Genomic DNA, 6,000 nt, shown 5'->3' with positions numbered 1-6,000 from the left:
TCTTTTCCTCCAAACCTTAATCTCTGTTCATTTCAAGCAATACTCCTAAACTGTAGACTTCATTAAATATTCAGCCAGGGTTTTTTGTGACAAATCCTTTTTTTCCAAATTTTCTTTCCATCCAAATCTGTCACTTTAAACTTTATATTCACATCCTTTCTTCCAGCTTGTTGAGTAAAGACAACACATTAACCAACCCCAGTTTTTATCACCATGTGAAGCTTTTCGAATTGTGCTAAATAAACTTTAAGTTCTTACAGTTTTTCACTTTTATAATTTTGTAACCTTGGAATTTGAATGCATCCAATTATATTAACGAGAGTTTCTCTCTTGATTTATCCATTTTCTATTGCTTCATTTCATTCAGACCTCTACTCCCATCCAAGCTTTCATCTTCACCCAGATTTTGGTTTTGAGCACTGAACTGTGCAGCCAGTCCCTCGCTGTGACTGTCATTTATCACAGTATGAAACCCAGCAGTGATAGACCCACAGCTGTAGGCAGCATCACCACACCTCATCTATTCCTCCTTAGTTTACACTGACTCTCAAAGCTTTAACACTTTGACACATGTTGGAAATGTCCTGACTGACAACAGTTTAGCATTGACAGCAGGTCTCCAGGGGTTAGCCAGGTTCCAATGTTGCTCTTTAGCAGCATAAAGTAAAACCTCGTTAATTCAGTGCTGGAGAAGGAAAATACTAACGCTCAGTTACACCTAGGAAGTGATGAGTGAGACAGAGACAACACAGACGGAGGGAAATAACTGAAATGAAACGATGAAGTGAGGAGAGTGGAAGGTGAGGGAAATAATGAGAGGAGGATAATCCCAGGTAGAGTCAGAGAGGAAGGTGAAATAAGGGAGAAATATAAAGAAGGCAGAGTGAAGGTAAAGTGAGCCAGTTAAGTAGTTGCTGTTTGCATCAGGGAGCTGCAGGCCTGAATGACAAAGTCCCCATTAAACCAAGATGGAGCCTGCTGCCTGCAGCAAAGAGCAACCAGCGCTGAACTCGCTCAGGTGGATCCATTACAGAGGTGTAATTAGAGAGAACACAGTGATTTCCAGAGAAGACCCATCTGCAGTTTACTGGAAGCTAACACAGACTCGGGCTTTTATCTCCATCCTAGTGTTTTATTTGTTTGTTGTGGTTATTGTCTGCTCGGTGTCATGACAGTGACGTGCTGAGCGACTACACAGACACCAGAGCACCGCAGCTCATCCTGAGTGGAGTCATTTATTAACACAAATACATACGTTTTTTATTTCCAACATGAGCTCTCAGGTTGTTTTTTTTAACCTGATACTTTTTCATTCATTCTTTTAAAATGCACTTTGTTTTTGTGCTGGTTCCTCTGATGTTCTCTGTTCTTGCATTATGGAGAACACTTTGATTTGCCTTTGTGTATGAAATGTGCTGCACAAGAGAAACAACCGGCTGAGATGAATCGACATGTTGCATGTTAAAGTTTCTAGAGAATCATAATCGCCATGATTAAACGTGATAGACACTGTTGTGATAGAAACTTTAACACGTGGAGTTAAATTAGGTCACGATTTCTTCTCATAAAAGAAAACAGGTCAGACCACAACGAAGGCCGGTGCTGAACTGGTCCTGTGATCGTAAGATGGTGTCTCATAATTCTGGGAAACAGGGTTCATTGTCATGGATTTTGAATTTCACATTAAAAATCACAAAGAAAAACACAACTTTGAAGTTGAAATAGATTTTCTGGAAAGTGGCGGCACGTTGGGGCGGTGGTTTGTGCTGCCTCCTGTCGACTCGGGGCGTTTCTCTGTTGATTGTTGATTTTCTCCTCTTTTAACCTGCACATGAACAGACATGTAAACGTTTTTAATGGAAGTTACATGTTGTCATCTGCTGTTCGTTCGTGGAAAGAACCAAATTCGCACATTTTCCATGGTCTTGAACTATAACCTGCAAAACAATTAAAGGAAATGAGACAATGAATGAAACACAAATGGCAATTAACAACCGTAATGAGTGTAAACATGTGCTATGATAATGCCAGTGAAAATAACACCAGACTGAGTTAAACACTGGAGGTGGATGGGTAGAAAGTATGAAAACAGTCTGAATATAATCGTATGTCAACACAAATGGATAAATGAAAAATATAAACAATAATCTCATCCTCCAGGCCTCCTTCCCTCGGTTTCTATCTTCGGTTTGCTCTTTCATATATGTGAGAATCTCTCCATCGCTCTGTCAGCCACTTTCATTTTCCTGCATCTCCTCCACCATCTCTCATTATTTCTCTCTCTCTTCCTCTCTCAGCCTTAATTGAAGCAGTAGCAGCGGGGCGAGTGAGGCGATACCTGATTAGGAGGTTAAACCAATGATGCGGCCCGTCGGTGAATCCATCTGCTAATAAATACAGGGAGGCGATTATATCTGCACGACGCGCTCGCCCTCGCTCTCTTTATATTCGATTTTCAATTCAAACCTTTTTTTAAAGCAGAAGAATCCAAAGCATCTCATCAAAGCACAAAACATCTCATACATTTTTCACTTCATGCATCTTATATCACAAAATCAAATCAGCCAAACAGCAAAAGATGCAACTACTGTAAAACTAAGCAGCTTCTTCAGGATTCATTTTTTTATTATACCCTCACAATACAGATTCAGATCAGGAGTATTTGAAGGGCAGATGGTTTTTTTGAAGCAGCCATGTTTGTTTTGTATTTGTAAACAAGCATTTCTCCGACATGACCAGTGGGTAACTTTGTTTTGATAAACAAACCCTGTTGATGACGTTACCTTATGGACAAATATGTAATTCTCGTTGTGAAGAGGAAGGATCCACTTCAGCTCTAACTGCACTGGTCCTTTATTCACAGCAGTCATTTTGACTAAAGCCCCATTCTGACAGGATTTATTTCTCTTGGAGTGATTTTAATTCAGTCCGGAGCGCGTATGTGGGTAATTTTTCACCTCCTCCTCTGTAATAATTACAGCTGAAATTACCTACTATTTTTCAGCGAACTCGCTGGTCTTCCTGTAATTTAAATCACGATGACTTTTGTATTTAAAAATGGACATCTGGGCTCCTTCCAAGAGCCGCTTGTCTTTACACTTTTTTATCAGCTCAGTGTGAATTGTGACCTTTTGTGTAAAAAACAGATTAGGTTAAAGATGTTTTTGCTAAAATGATGAATGGACTAATATAGAAACACGTCAACACAATCATGTAGGCCTGTTCGGGAACAATTATTATGAGGGAAATAAATCAAAGCCACATAAAACCACATTCGCTGTTGTAACGTCTGCTGGTTTCGGGTTTCTCATTTGCATTAGCCATCAGCAGCACCTGTGGGCGACACACCCATGGCTGCACAGATAACTGTCACCGAGTTACTGTGACACCGAAGGAAACTTTAAACTGTAGAAATGATAATACTCAAATCCTGAAGCATCTTTTAATACGATTTCTAAGCAGGTTTGGATGTTTATTCACGATGGACATCAGAGATAATGCAATCCTCGGGAAGTGAGAGTCACACTGAATGATATCCATCTATGATTTATGTCTATATGTTCAGATTTGACTCAGTTATGACTTGGAGAAGAGTCAGATTCACCCCACACACACACACACACACACACACACACACACACACACAGTAATTTTACCTCCTTTCCACTCTCCTGTGTCTCCCTTGCAGGTTTTTGGCTTTGTCGCGCCGAATGTCCACGTTGATTATGGACCATATTGTTTTGCAAAGTATTAAATCCCATCCGGAACAGTGTGTTAAATTACCTTCCCTCGTAATGTTAATCCCATCCAAATGTGACTTTAGCAGGTCGTAGCAGGAAAAGCACAGGTGTTGCTAATAACAGTAATGATGGCTCTGAACAGTGTGACAGCGAGTGAGCATGCATAATGCCAGGATCCTGGAACTGAAGCCGCCATGATTAAATGATTTTACACCTGTGTGATACACCAAAGCCCCTTTTGCTTTTTCAGTGGTTTTGCCTGTTTGCTGTGGAGGAACTTAACTGGTTCGCAAAGATCCAGACCTCAGTCCCCTCCAGCACCTTCAGGATGAACTGTGCGCCAGCCCTTATCACCACATTGGGTGGAAAACCTGAAACTAGGAGAGTGGTAGCAGAACATCAATGTTCAGCATCCACATATGGGTTTGGGCCAAACTGCAGGACGGGCTGTCCTCTCCTTTTGGCCAAGTAAAAATCTGGGCATCTTATTGAGGCTCCCAGTTTGTCCAAATGAAATTCTGATCACTGGTGGGAAATCTCCTCCTTCACATATGATGCAACTGATCCAAATAGAAGATTCAAAGCCAAATACTTTTCCTAAAACAGCCGCGCAGACTGTTTCTTCCAACTGTTTCCTCTTACCGCCGTATGGGACTTACAAACTAGTTTAATAAATAGGAGAATTTGGTCACCTAAACAGGGTGTCCAACTGTAATATATGGGTGGGCTTCGCTGCAGTTGTGTTTTCTCTTCTAACGTGTCCTTTCATCTGGGAAAGGATTTCAAAAATAAGTGCACACTATGTCAATTTTAGTAGTTTGGGAATTTGGGAGTTTTGTTTCATCAACACTGCAAAGCTTCTGTTTCTCTCCCTCTGGTTCGGGTGACAGTGTTGTATTAATGGGGTTTCTGACGCACACACACACACACACACACACACACATTATTGATATGGAGCTGCTTGTAATCAGAATGTGCAGTGTTTGCAGCCTTAGTATGTTTATATGTGTGTATATTATTTCTAGTCAAACTTTACTCATTTCATTTTCAACGTCTTTGTTCTGTACATGGATTCGTTTTGTACATCTGTGCTCAGAGTAGCTGATAATTGTATTAGCTTAGCATGTTTCCATGCAGGTCCAAACCACGTAGGTCCTTGAATTGTTAAGTGACCATTCATTTAAGGTTAAACTGAGGTTAGATTAGAGGTTAAAGGTTATTCTTAAGGTATGTCTTGCATGTGTGTGTGTTCACACCTGTTTACGCTGAATATCTGACACTAAAATGTTTATTCCACATTGTTTTTTTTTATAAAGAAACTTCACAGGAAACGTTTTGCAGGCATTAATCTACCTGCTGCAGACCCTGAGTCCTGATCTCTGACCTCTGCCCAGTGCAGGAGCAGGTGGGTCAGGCATTGACAAGAAACCTCCCCAGCTGGAACAGCAGGAATCTAGAGTGGCAGCTTCTTGTTTGGCCAGAGGACGTTGGTTTAGCTGAAGAAACACATTATTGTCCTGCTGCTGTTTGAGGAGTGAACACTGAGCCTGTACGCTCGTCTTTCATCCACCTGATCTTTCACTCTACTAATTCGTGTGTTTATCTCAGCAGAAGGTAGTCCAGAAATAAAACACCCGAAATGTGAACATGGAAATAACGGATCAACAAAATGATTAATTTCCGTCTGGTACTGTCTATGATCTGGACCAGTTTTGTATTTGTCTGCATTATAATGTGTGATCACAGGCCTTTGTTTTTATCAGTTCTCAACATGCACATTAGACAAGTGGAGCTGCAGTGGTCAACAGTCTTGGTGAAATGCTGCTGCATGGGGTTTATTTATTTTTCATGCACTGAGGAAAGGGGTTATCTGTAGCTTTGGATGGAGACTTGAGGCCAAACTATACAGACCATCAGGTCACAATGGAAGACGTCCGGTTGATCTGATAGCATTCTGTCTGCATTCTGTGTGTTTACCCAGACGCAGATCACATCACCCGGCTCCTGTTTATGTTTGCAACCTAAAGAATCTCATAAATCTGATCTTACACAGTCCAACAATTACTGTGGTTGATGTTCTGATAATTGGCGTCTACCCGAGTTAGAAAGACTATGATAAAAAGGAACAGGATGTCGTGACCAACCCTGAAATCGACATGCGACAAAAGTTAACTGTTCCTCCACCACAGCTGCTCCATCAACAGGGAATGGACATGTGTGACTGAACAATAAAGTGAAAATGAAATGGCTGTTCAGTCTG

The sequence above is a fragment of the Mastacembelus armatus genome, chromosome 10 (genome assembly GCF_900324485.2).
Source record: "Mastacembelus armatus chromosome 10, fMasArm1.2, whole genome shotgun sequence".
Taxonomy (NCBI): Eukaryota; Metazoa; Chordata; class Actinopteri; order Synbranchiformes; family Mastacembelidae; genus Mastacembelus; species Mastacembelus armatus.
The sequence above is the reverse complement of the archived record's forward strand: the minus strand, read 5'-3'. Positions refer to the sequence as shown.